We start from the raw sequence: 12,754 nt of genomic DNA, 5'->3' as shown, positions 1-12,754 counted from the left end.
TTGCAGATGGCTCTGAATAAGATCCAAGAATGATCAGACAAACAGGGATTTACTTTTTCGAAACAGAAAACTGTGTGCGTGCACTTTTGTAGGAAGCGAGGTCTCCATCCTGAACCTGAGTTATATCTAAATGGTACAATTATTCCAGTTGCGCCCGAAGTAAAATTTTTAGGAGTGACGTTCGACCAGAAATTGACTTTCCTTTCTCATGTTTTAAACCTGAGAAAGAAGTGTCTCAAAACACTAAATATGTTAAAAGTGTTGGCGAACACCTCCTGGGGTGCAGAACGTTGCTCCATGCTTCGCATTTACAGAGCGCTTATCCGCTCTAGACTGGACTATGGCTCAGTTGTTTATGGATCCGCTCGGTCATCTGTTTTGTTAAAACTGGATCCTGTTCACCATCAAGGTTTGAGGATATGTTCAGGAGCCTTCAGGACTTCTCCTGTCCAGAGCCTGTATGTTGACTGTAATGAACCATCACTTTATCTCAGGCGTGAACAATTGTCCCTTTTGCAATATTTTAATATACTATCCCAACCTGAACATCCCAATAAGCTGTGCTTACTTGATGATGTGAGTAACGCGTTATTTGAAACACGTCCATCTTGTGTTCCTACATTTCTTTTAAGAGTTCGCCCTGTCATTGAGGAACTTTCCCTCTCTGATATGCACCCCCAAGCAGTACAGAATTTTGAAATCCCACCTTGGGAAAATGCACGGATTCAGCTTCTTGATGTTTTTAAGTATCATGTGAAGGCAAGCACTAACGAGATTATATACAGACAACTCTTCGCTGAGCACAGGAACAAATATAGCAGTTATCTTCCAGTTTATACAGATGGGTCCCAGTCAAAAGATCATGTGGGGATGGCATATGTAATTAAAGACCACATGGAGGGCAGATGCTTGCACAATGCTTTCTCTGTCTTAACATCCGAATTAACTGCGATATATTATAGTCTTTTATACATCTCAAGGCTCTGCTACAAAAAGTTTATAATTTATACAGATTCGTATAGTGCTCTTAAATCAATAGAAGCTTTTCCTAATACTCAAAATCCAGTAATAGTGGATATTCTCAAAATACATATAAACTTAATGAATCGTGGGTATGATATCCTGTACTGCTGGGTTCCCGGGCATGTGGGACTAAAAGGGAATGAGCTGGCAGATATCACAGCAAAATGTGCTGTTGAACTGTCCAGTCGTCTCATCCCTTTTGCAGACATTTGTTGTGTTGTGAAACAAAAGATCCGAAAAAAATGGCAACAACTTTGGGATGTTCAGCTTCAAAATAAATTAAGACATGTAAAACCTAGAATTGAGCACTGGGAATTAACCAAAAATCGTAAGGAGGAAGTTCTTTTGACTCGCCTCAGAATTGGTCACACTAGAGTGACACATAACTACCTTTTAAAAGCTGAAAATGAGCCTGTTTGTTTTAACTCTAATGTTTGTTTATCTGTTCGTCATATTTTAATTGAGTGTCCATGTTTTAATAGTCTTCGCCAGAAATATTTTAATAGCTGTGACTTACCTCTCGACCGTTTAATAGGAAGAGAGGTCAATTCTAATTTATTTTATTATTTAAAAGATATTGGCTTTTATTACCAAATGTAATTTGTTTTGAAGACTGTCTCTTGAATTTTAATATGTGCTTTTAACCTGTGTTTATATGACTTCATCCTCTGGATTTGGTACATTTATCTACTTGTTTTTATTTATTGAATTTTAATGTCATCAATTGTAATCATCTTATCTTTTGTTTGGCGCGTCATAATCATCTCTGGTTTTGCGCCATAATCACTCACTCACTCACTCACTCATACTGGACAGGGCAGACTGGGAACTCTTCTCTTCCATTGCAGAGCTCACAGATGAAATGGTAGAAGATGCGCATATCGATGACGCTGTTGAAGCTGTTACTAATACTATTATTCAGGCAGCTATGCTTTCGATTCCTAGAACATCAGGAAAACTACTAAAATATTCAAAACCATGGTGGAATCGCGACTGTCATGAAGCACTGAAAAAACAGAAAAAAGCATGGGGTATTTTTCGTAGATATCCTACTCTGCGAAACCTCATAGCCTTTAAAAGAGCCAAAGCAAATGCACGAAAAGTAAGAAGGCAGAGCCAGAGGGATTCCTGGATTTCATATGTGTCGTCAATAACATCCTCCACGCCTAGCAAGCGGGTTTGGGAAAGAGTTCGAAAAGCATGCGGCATATATAAAGACCACTCACTTTCCTTTTTGGAAAAAGATGGCCGAGTGATTAGCTCCATAGAAGAAATTGCGAATACTATTGGTGAGACATTTGCTTCCGTTTCTTCCAGCAGAAACTATACACCTGCATTTCTTTCTATGAAGCAGCACTCTGAAATAAATCCCATCGCATTCAACTCTTCCAAATCTGAGCCTTAGAATAGAGACTTTACTATGCTTGAATTAAGGAGTGCTTTATTGCAGACACATAGGTCTTCTCCGGGTCTTGATGGAGTGAATTATGAAATGCTAAAGCATCTGTCCTGTAAGTCACTGAATGCCCTTCTCACTCTTTACAATAGGGTGTGGAAGGAGCATGCCTTTCCCAGTGCATGGAGGAGAGCTGTTGTCATTCCTATTCCTAAGCCAGGGAAAGATCCAAGGAATCCCTCCAACTATCGGCCAATTGCCCTTACGAGTTGCCTCTGCAAACTGTTTGAAAAGATGGTAAACAGCCGCCTAGTCTACTTCTTGGAAAAGAATGATATTATATCGCCTTATCAGAGTGGTTTTCGAAAGGGAAAAACAACTGTAGATAACATGCTCCTCTTAGAGACATCTATTCGAAAAGCATTTGTAAGAAGAAGCCACCTTGTCTCGATATTCTTCGACATTGAAAAAGCTTATGATAAGGCATGGAGATACGGTATACTCCGGGATCTTCACGAGAGTGGCTTGCGCGGCAACCTACCAATTTTCATTCAAAATTTCTTGAACACTAGAACTTTTCAAGTAAGAATTGGCTCTGTTTTTTCGGATGTTTTTGAACAGGAAGAGGGTGTGCCTCAAGGCTGTGTGCTCAGTGTAACCCTGTTTAGTTTAAAAATAAATTCTGTACTAAAAGAACTTCCTCCCACCATCTTGGGATCTCTATATGTTGATGATCTGCAGATTAGCTGTCGAGGAGCAGACATGAGATATGTAGAGAGGCAACTGCAGATGGCTCTGATTAAGATCCAAGAATGGTCAGACAAACAGGGATTTACATTTTCGAAACAGAAAACTGTCTGCGTGCACTTTTGTAGGAAGCGAGGTCTCCATCCTGAACCTGAGTTATACTTGAATGGTACAATTATTCCAGTTGCGCCTGAAGTAAAATTTTTAGGAGTGACGTTCGACCGAAAATTGACTTTCCTTTCTCATGTTTTAAACCTGAGAAAGAAGTGTCTAAAAACACTAAATATTTTAAAAGTGTTGGCGAACACCTCCTGGGGTGCAGAGCGTTGCTCCATGCTTCGCATTTACAGAGCGCTTATCCGCTCTAAACTGGACTATGGCTCAGTTGTTTATGGATCCGCTCGCTCATCTGTTTTGTTAAAACTGGATCCTGTTCACCATCAAGGTCTGCGGATTTGTTCAGGAGCTTTCAGGACTTCTCCTGTGCAGAGCCTATATGTTGACTGTAACGAACCATCACTTTATCTGATGCGTGAGCAATTGTCCCTTTTGCAATATTTTAATACTCTATCTCAACCTGAACATCCCAATAAGCTGTGCTTACTTGATAATGAGTGTAACACATTATTTGAAACACGTCCATCCTGTGTTCCTACTTTCCCTTTAAGAGTTCGCCCTGTCATTGAGGAACTCTCCCTCTCTGATATGTACCCCCAAGCAGTACAGAATTTTGAAATTCCACCTTGAGAAAATTCACGGATCCAGCTTCTTGATGTTTTTAAACATCACGTAAAGGCGAGCACTAACGAGATCGCTTACAGACAAATTTTCGCTGAGCACAGGCACAAATATAGCAGTTATTATCCGATATACACAGATGGATCAAAGTCAAATGATCATGTCGGGATGGCTTTTGTATTTGAAAATTACATAGAGGGCAGATGCCTGCACCATGCTTTCTCTGTCCTAACATCTGAACTAACTGCAATATATTATGCTCTTTTGTACATCTCAAAGCTCTGCCACAAAAAGTTCATAGTTTACACAGACTCGTATAGTGCTCTTAAATCCTTGGAAGCTTTTCCCAACGCTCAGAATCCTGTGGTAGTGGATGTTCTCAAAATTCATAGAAATTTAATGATACGAGGATATGAAATCCTGTACTGCTGGGTTCCCGGGCATACGGGAATAAAGGGAAACGAGCTTGCAGACATCGCGGCAAAATCTGCTGTCGAACTGTCCAGTCGCCTTATCCCTTTTAGAGACATCTGCTGTGTCATCAAGGGAGAGATACGAAAAAAATGGCAGCAAATTTGGGATGTTCAGCATCACAACAAGTTGAGAAACATCAAACCTAGAATTGAGCATTGGGATTTTGCTGGAAATCGTAAAGAGGACGTCCTTTTGACTCGACTCAGAATTGGTCATACCAGAGTCACACATAGCTATCTTCTTAAAGCTGAAAATGAGCCTGTTTGTTTTAATTGTAATGTTTGTTGATCTGTTCGTCATATTTTAATTGAGTGTCAATGTTTTAATAGTCTTCGCCAGAAATATTTTAATAGCTGTGACTTACCTCTCGACCGTTTAATCGGAAGAGAGGTCAATTCTAATTTATTTTATTATTTAAAAGAGATTGGCTTTTATTACCAAATGTAATTTGTTTTGAAGACTGTGTCTTGAATGTTAATATGTGCTTTTAACTTGTTTTTATATGACTTCATCCTCTGGATTTGGTACATTTATCTACTTGTTTTTATTTATTGAATTTTAATGTCATCAATTGTAATCATCTCATCTTTTGTTTGGCGCGTCATAATCATCTCTGGTTTTTGCGCCATAATCACTCACTCACTTTCTGTCGAATGAAAGAAAAAAATTTAATTACAGACTTTCTCGATCAAGGAGGTGCATTGAAAATGCTTTCGGCATATTGGCGTGTAGGTGGAGAGTACTTCGTACTGAAATTTCCCTGAACCCAGAGCATGCTAATAAATTAGTTTTGGCATGCTGTTGCCTTCATAATTACTTAATGAAAAATGAGTTGGGAAAGGCAGCTAAGAAATACTGTCCAGTGAACTTTGCTGATTCTCTTCTTTCAAATGTCACCATTAAAGAAGGTATCCCTCAGGGGGCTCACCTTTGTGAGTACGGGTGTGGCAATCCCGAGGTACCCTAGCCCTTCAGGGGATCATCTTCTTGGTGAGACGGGTGTCACGATCCTGGAGCCCCAGTGATCTATCCTCTTTTCCGTCTCCTCTCCTCTTGGCTGGATCTTTTTCCCTTCCCTTCTCCCTTGTGGTTTCTCTCTACGGAGTTTGGGGCTCGTCACGAGAGGCTGGAACAGACCTTGTTTCTAGTTTTCAAGTGGGGAGAAAACTGCCCACGTGTTTGTCGTGCGTGGAGACCCGTGTCGCTGGAAAGGAGGGTCCTGGTAGTTGAGGGGCGAGGTACTGTCCCCAACACACTGCTTTGGCCTCTGCTTCAGCTAAACGGGAGGCACCTTAGTCGTCCTCACGGGTGTCAATCGGCTGGTCACTAGTCCTTGTGTCAGTGGCTTGGGGTCAAGCTCTCGGGAGTACCTGCTTTCGGGAAAGCCGACTGTGGGGCTTCAGTTTGCGTATAGGTCCGGCTAGCCCTAACACAGGAATCTGTGTTCCCTTGTTGGGCTCCGTGGTGGGCGGGGTCGTCGGACCCGAATCTTTATTCTTTCACTATGGCTTCTCATATTTACTTAATAAAAGATTTCGAGGTAACTCCAGTCACTCAAGTCAATCCTGTCACTCAAGTCACTCAAATCACTCCAGTCACTCAACCTAGTTCTGAAACATCTACTGTTAAACCAGTCATTCAACCTATTTCTGAAACGTCTACTACTAAACCACTCACTCAACCACTCACTCAACCTCTCACTCAACCTACTTCTGAAAAGTCTACTGCAAAAAAATTACGTACAGATACAAATGAAAAAAATCATAACAATATTCCCCGTTTCCTAGTCATCTCTAGTCCTTCTGGCGAAATGCATAAGATGTCTCCTTTTGTAATAAACAAATACATCCAGTCCTGTATTGGTGAGCCGAGAAATATAAAGCGTCTCCGCTCCGGAGACCTGCTTATTGATACAACCTCAGCCACCCAGTCTGCTTCTTTACTTCAGATAACTAAACTTGGGCAAGCGAATGTGACTGTAACACCACATAAGTCACTCAACTATTGTCGGGGTGTAATCTCAGAATTCGACCTTCTGTATGTTTCTGAAGAAGAGATCGCTTCTGAGCTCTCCGAACAAAATGTCTGCGGTGTAAGGCGGATCAAGATGCGTAAAGAATGTAAGTTGATAGACACGAAACACGTGATCCTTACCTTCAACACGCCTGATCTGCCTAAGAATATTAAGGCCGGATATCTAAATATTCCTGTAAGACCTTATATTCCAAACCCTATGCGATGTTTCCAATGCCAGCGTTTCGGCCATTCTAAGACGTCTTGTCGTGGCAGCCTTACATGCGCCCGATGCTCACAGATTGGCCACGATTCTGAAAATTGTACGGCTGCGCCTCTTTGTATAAATTGCAAGGGTGAGCACCCAGCATTTTCACGCCTCTGCCCAAAATGGAAATTGGAAAAAGAAGTGCAGACTGCAAAGTTTACGAGGAACATCTCATATGCCGAAGCCAGAAGATTAGTCCAGAGCACACAGCTTCGACCAAATACATCATACGCCAGTGCTGTAAAATCATCTCGTACAGTCGCCACCCAAACATCAATAGGCACACAGACCCTAGCAAATAAAACCCATCCGTCTACATCCAACAAGCAAAAAGAAAATGCAACCCATATAGTACAAAAGAAAGAAACAGTTATTCAAAGTAAGCCCAAAACTTCTACACATAAAATATCCAATAAAAATAGAAGTCACAGCAATAGCTCTTTTGATGAGATGATTTCTGAATCTGCGGATTCAGACTTTATGGAAGTAGAAGAGGGTCTAGAAGTTCCCAGGCATCTACTTCCACGAAAAACAAAAGAACAGCACAGAAAAAACAAAAACCATTCATAATGGCCACCCTCATGTCATGGAACTGTCGCGGTTTCCACCGAAATTTCCTTGACATCAAATCTATAATAAATGTGTATCATCCTGTGTGCTTAGCAATACAGGAAACAAATTTGAAACCTGAACACCATGCAAAACTTCGGAGGTTTTCTTTCGTCAGGAAGGATAACATTGCAGGTGAGCGTGCCAGTGGAGGTGTAGGTCTCCTCTCCTCACTGGATTATCCCTCAAATGTACTTCCTTTGACGACATCCCTCCAAGTTGTCGCTACTCAAATAAATTTCGATATTATTGTTTCATTTGTTTCTTTGTATTTGCCTCCAAATGAGCACATTTATCAGCAAGATTTAAATAATCTAATAGAGCAGCTGCCTGAGCCTTTTATCATAATAGGAGATTTTAACGGCCATAGTCCACTCTGGGGAAGTAAGGATACAAATTGCCGAGGAAGACAAATAGAGCAGATGATCGAAGATCATAGCCTTTGTCTCCTAAATAATGGGCAAGATACGTACTTCCATGAGCCTTCAAGGACATTCCACGCTCTCGATCTTGCCATCTGTTCACCATCTCTGTTGCCATTTTGCACTTTTAGTGTCGGAAATGACCTGTACAACAGCGATCATTATCCTATTTTTGTGTCTCTTGCACGAAGAGGAGCAAACCCCGTGTCGAGAGTCCCTCGTTTTATCCTGGACAGGGCAGACTGGGAACTCTTCTCTTCCGTTGCAGAGCTGACAGAGGAAATGGTAGAAGGTGTGCATATCGATGACGCTGTTGAAGCTGTTACTAATACTATTATTCAGGCAGCTATGCTTTCGATTCCTAGAACATCAGGAAAAACACTAAAATATTCGAAACCATGGTGGAGTCGCGACTGTCATGAAGCACTGAAAAAACAGAAAAAAGCATGGGGTATTTTTCGTAGATATCCTACTCTGCGAAACCTCATAGCTTTTAAAAGAGCCAAAGCAAATGCACGGAAAGTAAGAAGGCAGAGCCAGAGGGATTCCTGGATTTCATATGTGTCCTCAATAACATCCTCTACGCCTAGTAAGCGGGTTTGGGAAAGAGTTCGAAAAGCATGCGGAATGTACAAAGACCACTCACTTTCCTTTCTGGAAAAAGATGGCCGAGTGATTAGCTCCATAGAAGAAATTGCAAATACAATTGGTGAGACATTTGCTGCCGTTTCTTCCAGCCGAAATTACTCACCTGCATTTCTTTCTATCAAGCAACGCTCTGAGAAAAATCCCATCGCTTTCAACTCTTCCAACTTTGAGTCGTACAATAGAGACTTTACTATGGTTGAACTAAAGAGAGCTTTGTTGCAAACACATAGGTCTTGTCCGGGTCTGGATGGCGTGTATTATGAAATGCTAAAGCATCTGTCCTGTAAGTCACTGAGTGCCCTTCTCACACTTTACAATAGAGTATGGAAGGAGCGTACATTTCCCAGTGCATGGAGGAGAGCTATTGTCATTCCTATTGCGAAGCCAGGGAAAGACCCGAGGAATCCCTCGAACTATCGGCCAATTGCCCTTACCAGCTGTGTTTGCAAACTGTTTGAAAAGATGGTAAACAGCCGCCTAGTCTACTTCTTGGAAAAGAATGATATTATATCGCCTTATCAGAGTGGTTTTCGAAAGGGAAGAACAACTGTAGATAACATGCTCCTCTTAGAGACATCTATTCGAAAAGCATTTGTAAGAAGAAGCCACCTTGTCTCGATATTCTTCGACATTGAAAAAGCTTATGATAAGGCATGGAGATACGGTATACTCCGGGATCTTCACGAGAGTGGCTTGCGCAGCAACCTACCAATTTTCATTCAAAATTTCTTGAACACTAGAACTTTTCAAGTAAGAATTGGCTCTGTTTTTTCGGATGTTTTTGAACAGGAAGAGGGTGTGCCTCAAGGCTGTGTGCTCAGTGTAACCCTGTTTAGTTTAAAAATAAATTCTGTACTAAAAGAACTTCCTCCCACCATCTTGGGATCTCTATATGTTGATGATCTGCAGATTAGCTGTCGAGGAGCAGACATGAGATATGTAGAGAGGCAACTGCAGATGGCTCTGATTAAGATCCAAGAATGGTCAGACAAACAGGGATTTACATTTTCGAAACAGAAAACCGTCTGCGTGCACTTTTGTAGGAAGCGAGGTCTCCATCCTGAACCTGAGTTATACTTGAATGGTACAATTATTCCAGTTGCGCCTGAAGTAAAATTTTTAGGAGTGACGTTCGACCGAAAATTGACTTTCCTTTCTCATGTTTTAAACCTGAGAAAGAAGTGTCTAAAAACACTAAATATTTTAAAAGTGTTGGCGAACACCTCCTGGGGTGCAGAGCGTTGCTCCATGCTTCGCATTTACAGAGCGCTTATCCGCTCTAAACTGGACTATGGCTCAGTTGTTTATGGATCCGCTCGGTCATCTGTTTTGTTAAAACTGGATCCTGTTCACCATCAAGGTTTGAGGATATGTTCAGGAGCCTTCAGGACTTCTCCTGTCCAGAGCCTGTATGTTGACTGTAATGAACCATCACTTTATCTCAGGCGTGAACAATTGTCCCTTTTGCAATATTTTAATATACTATCCCAACCTGAACATCCCAATAAGCTGTGCTTACTTGATGATGTGAGTAACGCGTTATTTGAAACACGTCCATCTTGTGTTCCTACATTTCTTTTAAGAGTTCGCCCTGTCATTGAGGAACTTTCCCTCTCTGATATGCACCCCCAAGCAGTACAGAATTTTGAAATCCCACCTTGGGAAAATGCACGGATTCAGCTTCTTGATGTTTTTAAGTATCATGTGAAGGCAAGCACTAACGAGATTATATACAGACAACTCTTCGCTGAGCACAGGAACAAATATAGCAGTTATCTTCCAGTTTATACAGATGGGTCCCAGTCAAAAGATCATGTGGGGATGGCATATGTAATTAAAGACCACATGGAGGGCAGATGCTTGCACAATGCTTTCTCTGTCTTAACATCCGAATTAACTGCGATATATTATAGTCTTTTATACATCTCAAGGCTCTGCTACAAAAAGTTTATAATTTATACAGATTCGTATAGTGCTCTTAAATCAATAGAAGCTTTTCCTAATACTCAAAATCCAGTAATAGTGGATATTCTCAAAATACATATAAACTTAATGAATCGTGGGTATGATATCCTGTACTGCTGGGTTCCCGGGCATGTGGGACTAAAAGGGAATGAGCTGGCAGATATCACAGCAAAATGTGCTGTTGAACTGTCCAGTCGTCTCATCCCTTTTGCAGACATTTGTTGTGTTGTGAAACAAAAGATCCGAAAAAAATGGCAACAACTTTGGGATGTTCAGCTTCAAAATAAATTAAGACATGTAAAACCTAGAATTGAGCACTGGGAATTAACCAAAAATCGTAAGGAGGAAGTTCTTTTGACTCGCCTCAGAATTGGTCACACTAGAGTGACACATAACTACCTTTTAAAAGCTGAAAATGAGCCTGTTTGTTTTAACTCTAATGTTTGTTTATCTGTTCGTCATATTTTAATTGAGTGTCCATGTTTTAATAGTCTTCGCCAGAAATATTTTAATAGCTGTGACTTACCTCTCGACCGTTTAATAGGAAGAGAGGTCAATTCTAATTTATTTTATTATTTAAAAGATATTGGCTTTTATTACCAAATGTAATTTGTTTTGAAGACTGTCTCTTGAATTTTAATATGTGCTTTTAACCTGTGTTTATATGACTTCATCCTCTGGATTTGGTACATTTATCTACTTGTTTTTATTTATTGAATTTTAATGTCATCAATTGTAATCATCTTATCTTTTGTTTGGCGCGTCATAATCATCTCTGGTTTTGCGCCATAATCACTCACTCACTCACTCACTCATACTGGACAGGGCAGACTGGGAACTCTTCTCTTCCATTGCAGAGCTCACAGATGAAATGGTAGAAGATGCGCATATCGATGACGCTGTTGAAGCTGTTACTAATACTATTATTCAGGCAGCTATGCTTTCGATTCCTAGAACATCAGGAAAACTACTAAAATATTCAAAACCATGGTGGAATCGCGACTGTCATGAAGCACTGAAAAAACAGAAAAAAGCATGGGGTATTTTTCGTAGATATCCTACTCTGCGAAACCTCATAGCCTTTAAAAGAGCCAAAGCAAATGCACGAAAAGTAAGAAGGCAGAGCCAGAGGGATTCCTGGATTTCATATGTGTCGTCAATAACATCCTCCACGCCTAGCAAGCGGGTTTGGGAAAGAGTTCGAAAAGCATGCGGCATATATAAAGACCACTCACTTTCCTTTTTGGAAAAAGATGGCCGAGTGATTAGCTCCATAGAAGAAATTGCGAATACTATTGGTGAGACATTTGCTTCCGTTTCTTCCAGCAGAAACTATACACCTGCATTTCTTTCTATGAAGCAGCACTCTGAAATAAATCCCATCGCATTCAACTCTTCCAAATCTGAGCCTTAGAATAGAGACTTTACTATGCTTGAATTAAGGAGTGCTTTATTGCAGACACATAGGTCTTCTCCGGGTCTTGATGGAGTGAATTATGAAATGCTAAAGCATCTGTCCTGTAAGTCACTGAATGCCCTTCTCACTCTTTACAATAGGGTGTGGAAGGAGCATGCCTTTCCCAGTGCATGGAGGAGAGCTGTTGTCATTCCTATTCCTAAGCCAGGGAAAGATCCAAGGAATCCCTCCAACTATCGGCCAATTGCCCTTACGAGTTGCCTCTGCAAACTGTTTGAAAAGATGGTAAACAGCCGCCTAGTCTACTTCTTGGAAAAGAATGATATTATATCGCCTTATCAGAGTGGTTTTCGAAAGGGAAAAACAACTGTAGATAACATGCTCCTCTTAGAGACATCTATTCGAAAAGCATTTGTAAGAAGAAGCCACCTTGTCTCGATATTCTTCGACATTGAAAAAGCTTATGATAAGGCATGGAGATACGGTATACTCCGGGATCTTCACGAGAGTGGCTTGCGCGGCAACCTACCAATTTTCATTCAAAATTTCTTGAACACTAGAACTTTTCAAGTAAGAATTGGCTCTGTTTTTTCGGATGTTTTTGAACAGGAAGAGGGTGTGCCTCAAGGCTGTGTGCTCAGTGTAACCCTGTTTAGTTTAAAAATAAATTCTGTACTAAAAGAACTTCCTCCCACCATCTTGGGATCTCTATATGTTGATGATCTGCAGATTAGCTGTCGAGGAGCAGACATGAGATATGTAGAGAGGCAACTGCAGATGGCTCTGATTAAGATCCAAGAATGGTCAGACAAACAGGGATTTACATTTTCGAAACAGAAAACTGTCTGCGTGCACTTTTGTAGGAAGCGAGGTCTCCATCCTGAACCTGAGTTATACTTGAATGGTACAATTATTCCAGTTGCGCCTGAAGTAAAATTTTTAGGAGTGACGTTCGACCGAAAATTGACTTTCCTTTCTCATGTTTTAAACCTGAGAAAGAAGTGTCTAAAAACACTAAATATTTTAAAAGTGTT

This window comes from Stegodyphus dumicola, chromosome 7, assembly GCF_044657685.1.
Source record: "Stegodyphus dumicola isolate Sdum_Otavi_A_Nest chromosome 7, ASM4465768v1".
NCBI classification, from domain to species: Eukaryota; Metazoa; Arthropoda; class Arachnida; order Araneae; family Eresidae; genus Stegodyphus; species Stegodyphus dumicola.
The sequence above is the reverse complement of the archived record's forward strand: the minus strand, read 5'-3'. Positions refer to the sequence as shown.